This window comes from Canis lupus, chromosome 5 (assembly GCF_003254725.2).
Source record: "Canis lupus dingo isolate Sandy chromosome 5, ASM325472v2, whole genome shotgun sequence".
NCBI lineage: Eukaryota > Metazoa > Chordata > Mammalia > Carnivora > Canidae > Canis > Canis lupus.
In genome coordinates this window covers 13514616-13528672 of record NC_064247.1, presented here as the reverse complement: position 1 = coordinate 13528672, position 14057 = coordinate 13514616, and the positions used below count along the sequence as shown (strand labels likewise).

General features: G+C 45.5%; 1 long non-coding RNA gene and 1 other non-coding gene across 2 annotated transcripts; both read right to left on the bottom strand.

Moving 5' to 3' along the window:
- Positions 1–2258: 2258 nt before the first annotated feature.
- On the bottom strand, positions 2259–2361 carry LOC112671567 (U6 spliceosomal RNA). Its single transcript, XR_003143698.1, has one exon. It is a non-coding gene; the product is annotated as a U6 spliceosomal RNA (small nuclear RNA).
- A 3835-nt stretch (positions 2362–6196) lies between these two features.
- LOC125755044 (uncharacterized) lies at positions 6197–8846 on the bottom strand. Its single transcript, XR_007410547.1, has 3 exons — positions 8557–8846; positions 6610–6794; positions 6197–6422 (listed from the first exon to the last, which is right to left on the bottom strand). It is a non-coding gene; the product is annotated as an uncharacterized LOC125755044 (long non-coding RNA).
- Positions 8847–14057: the final 5211 nt, after the last annotated feature.

The following is a 14057-nucleotide window of genomic DNA, read 5'->3' as shown; positions in this document are numbered from 1 at the left end:
GCTATGTTGCTTCGATTGAAGTATATGAAGAAAATCCAGCCTTACACAGACACATATTTTAAAAAGGGAAAAGTATTTTAATAGCCTTTTCAGATGGTTGTGGATATTTTGATACTACACTGAAACTTGACGAGTGGTAGTTTCTTAAAAGAGCAGCAATGTGGAATCTGAAGCCACATCAATGAAATTTTTATACTTTGTGACACTAAAATACATCAGTCCATTTTAAACTTCAAGTGTGTGAAAAATGGCATCTTTTACCCATGCATGGTTTTATAATACCCCGTATCAGTAATTTGGAAAATAACTGGTTTCCTGAACTACACAGACCTTCACTTGTTGACACATTTCTTTACATAAAATCAAAAGCTCACGTTCATTGGTATTGATAACTGATCTCATTGGAGAAGTCTCACGGTGGTGGACACAAATTTCCAAATTAGTAGTCTGATGAAAATAGTTATGATTGGATCCCTGAAAATCTTGGCAACACCAGGGGTTTGCAGACCATACTTTGGGAAGTGTTGGGGTGGTGAAAAGAGCCTGAAGGGTCAGGTTCAGTTCTAGCTCTTCTGTTCACTTGCTGTGTGACCCCGAGCAGGTCAACCCCTGGGTCCCATTTCCTCAGCTCCAGATCAGGGTCAGTAATACTTAATGGAGTTATTGTGGGGCATGAATAAGAAATTTCCAAGCATGTGATCGGTGTCTCTCTAGAAAGCTGGTGGTGGCAGTATTTTATTCTAGGAGCTGAATACTTAAAGTGGGAAAGGTGAAAAGATGATGAATGCATTTAGGATATGGAAATCTCTCTCTTACAAAGGCAGCCCTATTTCAGGTTTTATCATGGTTTTGTGTGTCCAAATGCTAGGCTTACGTGTATGTGTGTGAGAGAGGAGGGAGAGAATGTATGTTCATTTTTTAAAAATTGGTTGCTAGCCTATATAATAATATACTTGTTTAACCTAGTTCTTTTAAATGTAAAGGAAGAAAGAAATGGTGATTTAGTAAGAACTTTGGTTTTAAGATTTTATTTATTTGAGAGAGAGCGTGAGCAGAGGAAGGAGCAGAGGGAGAGGGAGAAGCAGACTCCCCACTAAGCAGGGAACCCAACGTGGGACTCGATCCCAGGACCCCAAGATCATGACCTGAGCTGAAGGTGACACTCAATCCACTGAGCCACCCAGGTGCCCCCAGAACCTTGGTTTTAAGAAACCTATATATTGAACTTGTGCTGCTTTGGTGCTACTGTTATAAGGGGGTGGAGTGTGGTCGCAGGAGACGTCCCAGAAATTACGCAGTCCTGTGTAACTAATGGTTTTTTTCATCTTGCTGAAAGCCTCCTTCCATACGCAGTGTGCTGATGCTATTTGGGTTTATCTTCCCATTAAAGCTAGACCTTGGTAGTTTGGAAACATCTTTAATTTCCTTAAAATATATGAGCTGCTTACATTTTTAATTAATGGGAGACTGAGTTATAGTGTGATTATTTAATGAAACTTTGCGTTTTATCTTCCTAAAAATGCATATATTACCATAGCTACTGCGGTAAAGAGCATAAGCGATTTTCATATTCATGTATGGATATGAACTTCTTATGCTTTAGGACCTTTTCTGGAGAACGCAAACCCTGTAGCCCAGACAGCATGGCCTGAAGGGTGATGTGGGGCAGGGTTTCTGGGGCTTTCCCTGTCTTCCCCTCCTATCTGTACGTCAGACCAAGGAAGCATGACCAGACCAAACTAAAGTCCTTTCTACTCTCTGCTCTCATTTAGCTCATTGTCTAACCCGGAACAAGTCATTTGCCAGGTTTCTCATCTTCTCCTGAGGAAGTTAGGTGCCAGTTCTCTCTTGGGTCCCTCCAGTCCTGACAGGGTCCAAGGTCGATGACCCAAGAGCACAGAGGTGCAGCTTAGAGGGGGCTCGCTGGGCCAGGTGACCCCAGCCTTTCCTGGCCTCGTGTGTTCCTCCAAATAAGAGCATAATTTTAATGTCACTCGCTGAAGTCTGTCCCTGGAAATCTCCCTTTGCCCTCTTCTTCTTTGGCATCTCTTCTTTTGATAGATTCCTCTAGTTGAGCATGACCTACAGTCTTCTGAGGCATTATTTATATTTTCTCTGTTGTCCTCATCTCCATGCCAGTTTACAAGAATCTTGAGGGCTTTTGGGGAAGCGGATGTGACATTCCTGGTTCAGAGAAGACTTTCTGAGCATTGGCTGAGAGAGACTGACAGGTCTTTTTTTTTTTTTTTTTTTCTTTTTTTAATATAGAACACTTCTCAGATTTGTGTGTCATCCTAGCGCAGGGGCCGTGCTAATCTTCTCTGGATCATTCCAATTTTAGTATATGTGCTCAAAGCGAGCCTGAGACTGACAGAGCTTACCTCCATTCCCTCTCGTGTCCTGATTGATGGCCTCTTCTGAAAGGCTTCTGAAATTTGGCAAATTCACAAAAGTTGAGTGCCCGGAACCTGAGGTAGCTGGATTGATTATTTAGCCAGCAAGTGCAGCAGCAGCAAAACGGGCCCAGCCAGCAAGAATGAGTCCCAGAGAACTTGGAGGCTTTCATGCAATCAAATATTTATAAACAGCTCCAGTGGAAGGAAAAGAGGCACAAAACTCTCCCTATGCCTTGCCACCTATTGAAAGTAAAAGCTTCAAATTTGGGGCGCCTGGGTGGCTCAGTCGGTTAAGTGTCTGCCTTTGGCTCAGGTCATGATTTCAGGGCGCTGGGGTCGAGCCCCGTGTGGGCTTCCTTGCTCGGGGGGGGGGGAGTCTGCTTCTCCCTCTCCTGCTCCCCCTGCTTGTGCTCTCTCTCTCTCTCTATCAAATAAATAAATAAAATCTTTTTTAAAAAGGCCTCAAAATTTCTTGACCTTTTTCTTTTTCCTTTTAGAAAGTGGCCTCTTTGCCACATTCTAATTTGATGGGGGCAGCCAGTGATATTTGGCTGCAGTACCTACGGAGCCTAATGTTTGCCTCCTGTGGGGTATCTGTACTCTAATAGGAGTGTGGGGGAAGGTTCTGGAGCTGTAAATGTGAGTTTTGATTGATTACCTGACATGCTCAACTTCTTCCTGTCTCTTCAGGGAAGCGCCGCATCGCAATTAAGCCTGGGCACAGGTAGGCAGATTAAGATAACCCGGAATCTTTCTATCTTGGGTCGGAGTACCTGGACAGCCACGACTGATAGGGTTTCCTGACTAATCGGTCAAGTTTATTTCTAGCTTTGTTTCAGAAAAGAAAGGATTGGAGGAACAAGGTGTTTGAAGATGTTTGGAGGGAAAAAATAAAATGTTGGCCTTCGGGGAAAGAGGCAAAAGTTCAGGATCGTTTATCGTTTTTGTTACTAGGGAAGGCCTGTAATGCTTTTTTCTTTCAAAATGTATTCTTTTTTAAGATTTTATTTATTTATTCATGAGAGACACACAGAGAGAAGCAGAGACACAGGCAGAGGGAGCAGCAGGTTCCATGCAGGGAGCCCAACGTGGGACTCGATCCCGGGTCTCCAGGATCACGCCCTGTGCCGAAGGCAGATGCTCAACCACTGAGCCCCCCAGCACTCAAAATGTCTTTCTGGTGTGCTCCTTGCTCTATCCCCAGCGTGGCCGGGTCGTTTTGGGCAAACACCAGCATGAGCGTGGGTTCCTGCTCCTCCCGTCACTTGTCAGCCCAAGAACCGTAATGGCTCTGTGGGGACTCCCACGGGGAGATCCAACTCTACTTAGTTTCTGAGCTGTTCATGATTTCTTTGGCCAACTTGATTTCCCTCTCCTACCCATCATGGCCCTTCACCCGAGTGAGGCTTAGCCTCCTCCCTGCCCCCCGCACCTTGCCCCCAGGTAGTCCTGCCTCAGCCTTTGCCTTCAGGCCAGCCCAGAACGTACCTGTCCATCCATGTCTTGCTCGTGTTTCCAAGCTCCCTCTTTTCATTCTCTGCAACTGCCAGCTACTGTTCTCTTTCCCTGACTCCTTCCGCAGTTGGGGCTTCCCCCTGTATCCCACCAAATCCCCACATTTCCATTTAGCAGTCCGAGTATTGGGTGCCCGCTCTGCAGAGCAGTGTGCAGCATCTCGGGGAGGACGAAAGCAGGGGCCACAGTTCATTGTGTACAAGCTACACGTCAGGTGTTGTCCCCTTATGTACCTTACGTCTCATCTTCACAAGCACCCCAAGAGGTAAGTAGTTTTTCTCCTTTTTTTTTTATTCACAAATGAGGTGATGGAAGCTTGGGGTGATTCTCGTGTCCCTGATGGAATAGGTAGGCTTCAAGAGAGGGCCTGGCTTCCACCAAAGCCTTGTCTTTCTCACCCTGCTGTGGAAATAGTTTCTTCCCTTAAAGATGTTTGCAATCAAATAGCGAAGGCAAGGGTATGACTATCACTTATCTGCCTTTCTTCCTTTACTAAATTGCAAGCTATTTACGCTGGACCAAGGGTTAGAAATTTGCATTTCATTTCAGCCGTTTGATCCCGGGACAGGTTTGGACACAGCTGCACATAAAAAGGATAAATCCAGCAACTGAATCACACTGAGTAGAAAGGGGACAGTTAGCAAATGGGGAAGCTGGTGAAAACCTACACTGACAGCCAAGAGGCTTGAAATCGGTCATGACAATGGGAGGAAATGGTATAGTCGAGGTAGGGTCTACACAGGTTGGCATGTGAGTTACTATGCAGAAGAAGGAGGGGTTAAAAAAAAGAAGAAGAAGAAGACTGTTGCATGGACCTGAGAGATTGGTGTTGCCATTAGCAGAAGTGGGGAAGCGTGAAGGAGGGAGGCTGTCAGGGGAAATTAGTTCCATTTGGCATGTGCAGTTGAGGCAGCCGTCTATCAACAGCCACGTCATCCAAGAAGCTGCAAGTGTGGTGCTGGAGGCCAACTGGAGTCCCACCTGTTGGTGTCCCAGCCGGATGCAGAACGGGAACCCTGCGTCCATAAACCTCAGAGTGGAAAGTGCTTCCGAGTCCATCCGCTGATGAACGGGTCAGCAAAATGACACATCCACCCAATGGAATGTTATCTGGCCCTTGCACGCTACATCATGATGGTCCTCGGAAACTTCACACCAAGGGAAGAAGCCAGTTACAAAATACCCACAGATTGTATGATTCATTTACATGAAACGTCTAAAATAGGTGATTCCATAGAAACAGAGAGCAGATTTCTGGTTGCCAGAGGCTGGGAGATGGGAGAGTCCAAATGGGTTTGGAGGGATCAAAATGTTCTGGAATTCGAAGATGGTGACAGTTACACAACCTCACAAATACACAAAGAAACATTGGATGGTACGCTTAAGGAAGGTGAATCCTATGGTATGCGAATTATGTCTTTTCTTTTTTTAATGGAAGAAAAAAAAGGACCTCAGAGATCGCCCACTTTGTTCCCATCCTGAGTGATTCAATGCTTTCATCCATCCCCTACCTACACTCCTTAAACATGCTTCAACAGCTCCCGTCACAGGGAACTCACCATCCCGCACACCTCGTAGGGTTGTGTTGATGAAAATGAAGGAATAAATGGAAAGTTTTGTCGTACCTAGCATATAGTCAACACTTGATAAATGATCTTTTTTTTTTCTTACTTCTCTCCTGCCCTTTACAACACTAGAAACCCAGTAAGAGCTCAAATACTACATGTGTTTGGTCCTCCAATAGCCTAAAAAGCCCGAAGCACCAAGCTGAAGAAATGATCTTGTTGGAATAATCTGTGCGAACGTAAGGTTGGTTAGGGATTTTGTTTTTTAAGAGTCTTGATGGGGTCTACGGATGCTTTTCCTGCCAATGAGCTCAGTTTGCTAGCAAGTTTGTTTTTCCCCTTCATGAGGTGTGCACCCAGCGTGGCCAGAGATCTGAGGTGCTGTTGGTTGGAGACAACTGGGTGACTACCCAGCAACATGCCAGGGGAGCTTTGATCCCAGGGTCCTGGGATCAGGTCCTGCATTGAGCTCCCCACAGGGAGCCTGCTTCTCCCTCTGCCTGTGTCTCTGCCTCTCTCTCTCTGTGTCTCTCATGAATAAACAAATAAAATCTAAAAAAAAAAAAATTGAGAGCAGTCTTTATTTAACATAAAAATAAACATATTTAACATAAGGCAGGTGACCCAAACCTTCCTAGTAACCCTCTGCATTTTGGTAAATAGAAGACAGAACCAAAGCTACTTTATACAGTGAGCGAAAGTAATGAGTCACTTCCCCAGATTCTTATCCTAATCTCAGATTTTATCCCTGTTTTGGCTGAGGTCAGGCGAATACTATGAAATGGTATGGCACCAAAATCCTAGGCAGGAGACGCTTTATTTAGGGTCAATCATCTACAACACTTGGTCACCTTTTACAAGCCGTTTGATATAATCTGTTGGTCTGACGCAGCCCTGGCCATGGCTGAAGACGTCTGGGTGATCTCCTGGATTGCTTCCTAAACCACTGCAATAAACCCAACAGGAGAAGGCCTCAATGGCTTTGCCCCAAGGGGGCGTCCCTCCCACCTCTCATTCCCTCGGCTTCCAACCCCCCCCCCACCGCCCCCTAACCCACCCCCGATGCTAGGCAGCTAGGCCCACAGGACACCAGCGTTACTCTCAGAGGAACAAAACAACCGAAATGTCCCCACCTGCTTTTTTAACTGGTCGGGTGGTTTCCAGATGTCAGTGTGAAGCATTTTTCCAGTGGCTCAGCGGTTTAGCGCTGCATTCAGTCCAGGGCGTGGTCCTGGAGACCCAGGATCAAGTCCCAAGTCAGGCTCCTGCATGGAGTCTCCTTTTCCCTCTGCCTGTGTCTCTGACTCTCTGTGTGTGTCTTTCATGAATAAATAAATAAAATCTTTTTTAAAAAAAAAAACAGTATTTTTCCTAATCAACATTGTAACCTTCTGGATATTTGTTCAGCTACGTTGAATATACTCTATTAAGTGGAACTCTACAGACGGGAAAGCAGGTCTGAACCTCGCTTCTCTGGAGACATCATGATATTTCTTATTATTTGATGGTGTTAGTGTTTTGCTAGGATATTAGCAAGCAGTTTGCCTGCTGGAGGGTTGTCATTGCCTCTTCCTTCAGTCGCCAGTTTTTTTTTTATTATAAATTTATTTTTTATTGGTGTTCTATTTGCCAACATGTAGAATAGCACCCAGTGCTCATCCCCTCAAGTGCCCACTTCAGTGCCCATCACCCAGTCACCCCCACCTCCAGCCCACGTCCCCTTCCACCACCCCTAGTTCGGTTCCCAGAGTTAGGAGTCTCTCAAGTTCTGTCTCCCTTTCTGATATTTCCCACTCATTTTTTCTCCTTTCCCCTTTATTCCCTTTCACTATTTTTTATATTCCCCCGATGAATGAGACCATATAATGTTTGTCCTTCTCCGACTGACTTATTTCACTCAGCATAATACCCTCCAGTTCCATGCACGTCGAAGCAAATGGTGGGTATTTTTCGTTTCTAATGGCTGAGGAATATTCCATTGTATACATAAACCACATCTTCTTTATCCATTCATCTTTCCAAACAAACAGTTTTGAATGAACTTGGAAAACCAAGCTTAGTTTCTTGACTCCTCCTCTGGCCTTGCATCTCTTTCTCTGCTCCTTGCCACTGTGGATAATTTGCTGTTCCCATCTGTCCATTTCCTCTGACCCTTGCCACTGATAATATGATTAAAACCTCCACTCTGTTGCTTTTCATTTACTTCAAATCATTTCTGATTATGTGTGCTGTATTTTCTTTATTTAGACCCAAGGTATAATTAGGGAAGAGAACTGGACAAAAGAATCTTTTTTTTTTTTTTTCCTGTCTCTCACCATGGTGTTGGATGGAAAATGCTGCCCAGCATGTCGGGTAAGATCCTAGCTGCTCCGTGTCTTTTGTAGCAGTCGGGGGGAAAGGTGCCTAGCTACGCCAATCCAGATGTGCGATGGTAGCTTGTTTATCTTACTTTGTGTTAATGAGATTCTTCAGCTATTGTTACTTTGAAGTACGGCTTCTATTTTATCTAGCATTTATTAAATGTCAGCCATGTGCTCTGTTGCACACAAGGGATACTATGGTTCTTTTTCTTATTTTTTAAAGATTTTATTTATTCATTCATGAGAGACACAGAGAGAGAGAGAGAGAGACAGGCAGAGGGAGAAGCAGGCTCCCAATGTGGGACTTGATCCCAGGACCCCGGGATCACACCCTGGGCAGAAGGCAGATGCCCAACCGCTGAGCCACCCAGGAGCCCCCAGAATAGGATGGTTCTGTCTGGATTAAGAATGTAAAATGCTTGTGAGTTTAGTTTCAATGCTGGTGATTAAAAATATGTACCTAGTGGACAGTGTATGTCATCGTCGGGTATGTTTTCCAAATATTTTCTATGAAATAAATAAACATTAGACCCTGCCCCTGGGAAAGACATATCTAAGACAAGGCACAAGGAAAGAGGAATAAAACTCACTTTAAAAGTAAGATTGATTTAAAAAAAAAAAAGTAAGATTGATTTAAAAGCAAGATTTAATTTTTGCTTTTGTTTCAAGTGATAGGTTGGATTTTTTTTTTTTTTTAGCTCTTTTGGTTTTGGGTCTTACCAATGTTTTCCATTCTACAAAGAACGTTTTGATCTTTTCATCTGGCCCAAGGCGAAATTGGTGGCTTGGCTCCGTTACAAGGGAAAAGCCTGGAACGGGAAGAAGCAGGAGTTTGGACGGCAGCGTGCTTCACCAAGAAGTGGCATAGCTTTGTTCAATTAAATGCTTTGTTCCTCAGGTTCTTTACCTGCTACAGCAGGGGGCGCCTGGCTGGCTCAGCCCCCAAGAGCGCATGCTTCTTGATCTCAAGGTGGTGAGTTCAAGCCCCACATGGGGCATGGAGGCTTTTTAACACAAAAGTTTAAATAAATAAAAATAAGTGTATAGGTATTACGTGAGGATGGCGGAGTGGTTAAGCTAGAACGGTAGTGGAAGGGGACTTTGCTGGTTTAAAATCAGAAAATACAACTTAGGGATCCCTGGGTGGCGCAGCGGTTTGGCGCCTGCCTTTGGCCCAGGGCACCATCCTGGAGACCCGGGATCGAATCCCACATCAGGCTCCCGGTGCATGGAGCCTGCTTCTCCCTCTGCCTGTGTCTCTGCCTCTCTCTCTCTCTGTGACTATCATAAATAAATAAAAATTAAAAAAAAAAAAAAAAAAAGAAAATACAACTTGAAGGCTCATCATTTACTACTAAATGGGTTATGTCCCCGTCTTTGAAATGGGGCTAACCCCACACGTCACAGGGCCCTGATGATGAACCCATAAGTATGATGGTGGCTTCGAGTGCGTTATAAGCTGTGAAGTGTCGTGCAAATATCAGTTGTTAGAGTGGTAGGGAGATGGATCAGCTACCTGCATGATGACAGAATTGAAAGGTTTTTATCTTGAGAATGCTTTCCACATAAGAGATGTATTTTGTTTTGTAGCGAGGAGGGAGCAGGGGCAGCAGTGTTGAGCTGAGGACTGATGTTAAGCGGGCTGACGCCTACAGAAGGGCCTCTCCAAGCCCCTCAGGAGTGAGGGAGCTTCGGGAGGGCAGGGCCCCATCTCCCCACACCTGCCTGCACCACCCCCCCACGACAGGGCCTGGCACCTAGCAGCCAGTGAGCAAACTGCTCACCAAACCCCACTGAACCTTGAAGACACCCCAGCAGGAACTCTGTTATCTGACAACATAACAATGGCATCCCATTCACTTTTTTATCCAACTAGTCCATAAAGCAGATCCTTATATGAACATGAAAAACTAAAAATTAAAAAAAAAAAATAAAAATCTTGTCTCTAGGGGTTGGGAGAGAGAAGACCTATATCCTGTTCTGGTTATTGTCTAAATATTTATGCAGAAGTATTTTTTCTTGGGTCTGCTTTGCCTCTTTCTTTTTTTTTTTTCAATTTAGTTTCTATTTCTCTTTCCCCGCCAAATTTTTAAGTCAACCATATCACCTCTACAGTCTGCCTAATTAGCATTTGAAAAGCAGTGCACTCCATCAGACTGGGGGGGGGGTGCAGAGAAGGATAACCTGGAGTCGATTTGTATTCCAAAGAACAGGGTATTATTGTGCGTGCTGAGCTTCACCCAAGTGCTTAATGCTTGAAAATGCATGAAGAAAACCATCCTTCCTCTAGCAGGTGGTACAGTCTGACTCCGAGGCATAAAAGCAGTAGATATATTGAGATACTTTTTCATTTTTCTCCACTGACTGTTTTCCTTTCTGAATGTGTACGCATGTGTGCATGTTATAAGAAGTCATTTAAAAAACAAGCACGATGTTCGTCTATTCAAATTGGTCTTGTTTGAGAACTATCGTCCTGTCTTGTAAATAGATTTCCTTTTTTTAACAAGGCCATTAATGCTATTTACCTAGTAACACTTGAGTGTATCAATAATATTAATTTTGTCAATAGAGCATTTAAGTGATTATTGCATTTTCTAATATTAAGTATCTTCACTGCACTTAAAGAAAAGTGCCCATGCATCTAAAGAGAAAAGCCCAATCCATGAGGCACATGTTTACTTGCAACAATAGGAGTTTCTCCAAAGATTGAAAAAAAATTTTTTTTTTTTTGCCTCGGGCCAAGGAGACAGACTGAGAATCCACGAATTTAGAGATGGAAGGTACCTCATTCAACCTCCTAAACCAATGCTGGAATCCCTTCTCTGGCAATCCTGGCAGATGGCCATCCATCTGCTTGTATACTTCCAATGCTGGGGAGCTCATTATCTCCCGAGGCAACTCATAAATTCTTTCTTATTTGAACTAAAATCGGCCTATAACTTCTATCCATTGGTCCTGGTTGTGGAGCAAATGGGAACGATCTTCAGTATTTGAAGACAACGACCACATCTTCCTTTAGTCTTTTTAAAATTAAGATAACTAGATGGCTCTAAATTAAGGCTTTCGCCTGGAATCTGGAAGAGTAACGACGTAAACAACTGAGTGTTAAACCGTGCAGTACCCAACACAGAACTTCCTCTACAAAGGAGCTCGCGGGTAAGCGTCTCTTCCATATCCACACTTGGCCGCGGCCCACTGCGCAGTACAGTTCGTGAACGTAACTCATCCCTCATTTAGCGGAGAGTAGTAAGAAATCTGCCCTGAGTGAATAGAAATCCCACCATCTTATTCTTTTTTACTATTCTGAATTCCTTCAGAGGGCACGAGCTCCTAAAAATTGCTATGAGATAAAATGTAAAGGTTTTCCTTTAGAAGGGAAAATTAAACGCACCAGAACATAAATTTTTGAAAGCAGGAACTATGTCCAGATCTTCTTTCTGTACCCCTTAGTGCCTAATATCATTCCTGGCAGATGGAAGCTGCTGCTGATTTACTGTTTTGTTGAGCTGAAAAAGGGAACTGGCCAACATTATGTTGAAATATACGTGTCTCTGGGAATGCGCACACACATCTGTCTGTCCACCTACCTGGCTGTGTGTCTGTAAAGAGAGACATATATACACATGCATATGCACACACATTTTTTTTCTACTTTTTACTCTCCTGGGATTGTTTCCTAATGATTCACAGGACGACCTAATGCCACAGTGCAGACAAAACTGTTCTCTGGATGAACTGCCAACCCCACACACCTGGGGTGATCTGGAAGGTGGCATCTTATTTACATATTTTGGCATCTTATGTATTTTTAAAAGATTTTAATTTATTTATTTGAGAGAGAGAGAGAGAGAGAGAGAGACTGGGGCAGGGGGCAGAGGGAGAGAGGGAATCCTAAGCTGATTCCCCAACTGAGCGAGCGCAGAGCCCGATGCGGGGCTGGACCCTGGGCTCTGAGATCAGGACCCAGGCTGTAACCAAGGGTCGGACACCCAGCCGGTGAGCCACCCCGGCGCCCTCGGCATCCTATTTTTGTATCCTGAGATTGTCGCATCAAGAAGGCAGATCCTCTCCTGTGTGCCCCTCATTGCTAAAGCGATCGTACCTTGCTCCCAGGTAGCTCCCCATTCCTCGTCTGTCCTAGTTCTCGCTCCCGCTCCCCTGTACAGCTTTCTCCGTTGCTCTTGTTCTTGGAGATCAAGAAGGACAACAGGGAAATGGTGAGAAAAAGTACTTTAGTCTTTGTCTAGCACAGACTTCAGTGGGCTTGTCCCCATCTCATAGTGGTCTCTGCCCAGCATCCTTCTCGAAGCATGCTTCTCACCCTCCCTGAGCCAGAAGCCCCGACTTGTTTTTGTTTTTTAAGATTTTATTTTTTTATTCATGAGATACACAGAGAGAGGCAGAGACACAGGCAGAGGGAGAAGCAGTCCGATGCGGGACTCGATCCCTGGACCCTGGGATCCTAACCTGAGCCGAAGGCAAATGCTCAACCGCTGAGCCACCCAGGGGCCCCCAGAAGCCCTGAGTTTTAACCCAGCTTTGCTGCTTCCTTACTGATTTCTGTCTGGAACATGGGCTCTCGAAACCTGCCTCGCCTGTGAGAGCCCATGAGGAGAGGCGGATGTGGAAGTAGAAAGCCCACCACAGGTACGATGCTGGCTTAGAAGCAAGCATAGCACCCCTGCTCTCTGGGCACCAGCTGCCAGGCTTGACCGTGCAGGCGGGCCCCACGCCCCACTTCCTAGCAGGTGCGGCCGCAGGGGCCGGCCTGCAGCTGCAGCCCAGGTCTGTGGGAGATCCGGGCAGAGAATTACAGGTGCACACCCAAGCCCATATGTGCCGAAGACCCTCGGTCCAAGCGCTGGACTTTCCATAAGCCACAGGTCCCTGGTGCTTGCCGCCACCCCCACACAGTCTGCCGGCCTAGACTATGCCCCCGCGACTGTGTTAACTGTATGTGAGGTATCCTACAGAAAAGACCTGATCTCCGAATGGATCAGACTGTGAGAAGACAATGTATGGCCTCTACGATATTTTTCATTTGCCTGAACCCCAAGAGGCCAAGCCCTGGATTTGTCTTGTTTTCTACTTTGTCTCCAGGGCCCGGCGCATAATAGGCACCAAAGATTTCTGGAAGAAGAACGCATTGCCATGGCAGCTTATCTCCTCTACAGGGTAGTAAATGGAAATTGAGATATGGGGTGGGAATGAATTAGGTTCTTATGCTGGGAGGAGAGCTCGAATACAGAAGGGGAGGCAGGTTGTATTCCGATCAAGGAGGATCCAAGTTTCCCCTGTAATTTCAGTGTGAGCGGGATTCTGTACGCCTAGACTAATAAGATGGAGGTAAGAGAGGCTGGGGCAGGAGAGCTGCCTCAGAACATGGTCCTCAAGTGGAGGGGCTGCTTTTTCACAGTAGACATAGTCTTTGCAGTCAGCTAGGCTGAGCAATGTGCTGCCACGGGGCCTGGGGGCTGCGTGCATCTCAGCCCCCAGGTGTGCATGTTTGCTCTTCACCGACACTTGGCTACAATGTCCATGAAGCAAAACTGCTGTTTAGAGCATCCTTTAAGGCAGGAGTCAAAATCAAAGTGAAATCCAAGACCCATTCTCTTTCTAGTATCAATTGTTTTTTTCTTTTTAAAGATTTCGTTTATTCATGGGAGACACAGGCAGAGGGAGAAGCAGGTCCCCTGCGAGGAGCCCGATGTGGGACTCGATCCCAGGACCCCGGGATCACAGCCAGAGCCAAAGGCAGATGCTCAACCGCTGAGCCACCCAGGTGCCCCTCATATCAATTCTGCTTCTAAGCTGGTTCTGTTAGACATTATTCTTTAGGAATGAACCATTTATATCCCAAACAGGTGACCAAAGGACAGAGAATTATTTCATCTCATCTGGAGTTTGAGTGTAGTACACTAGCAGGGTTGCCGCATGTCACACCAAGAGGCGATAAGGATCCTCGGTCAGGCCCTTGCTGTCTCCAACCTCAAGGCGCTCCACCAGAACCCTACCTTCAGCTTAGGTTTGTAAAGACTTCAGGTTTAGTGGAGGCCAGTAGTTTCACACTGCCTGTCAGGAAAACCCATCTGGCTCCCCCAAATCAGTGGTGGAAGTAAATTTGATTTGCCAGAACTGCAGACCTCACTAACCCCCACTTCATGTCGGCTCATTCATCCAACACATTTACTGAGCACCTGCTATCTTGGGAATTCTGCTGC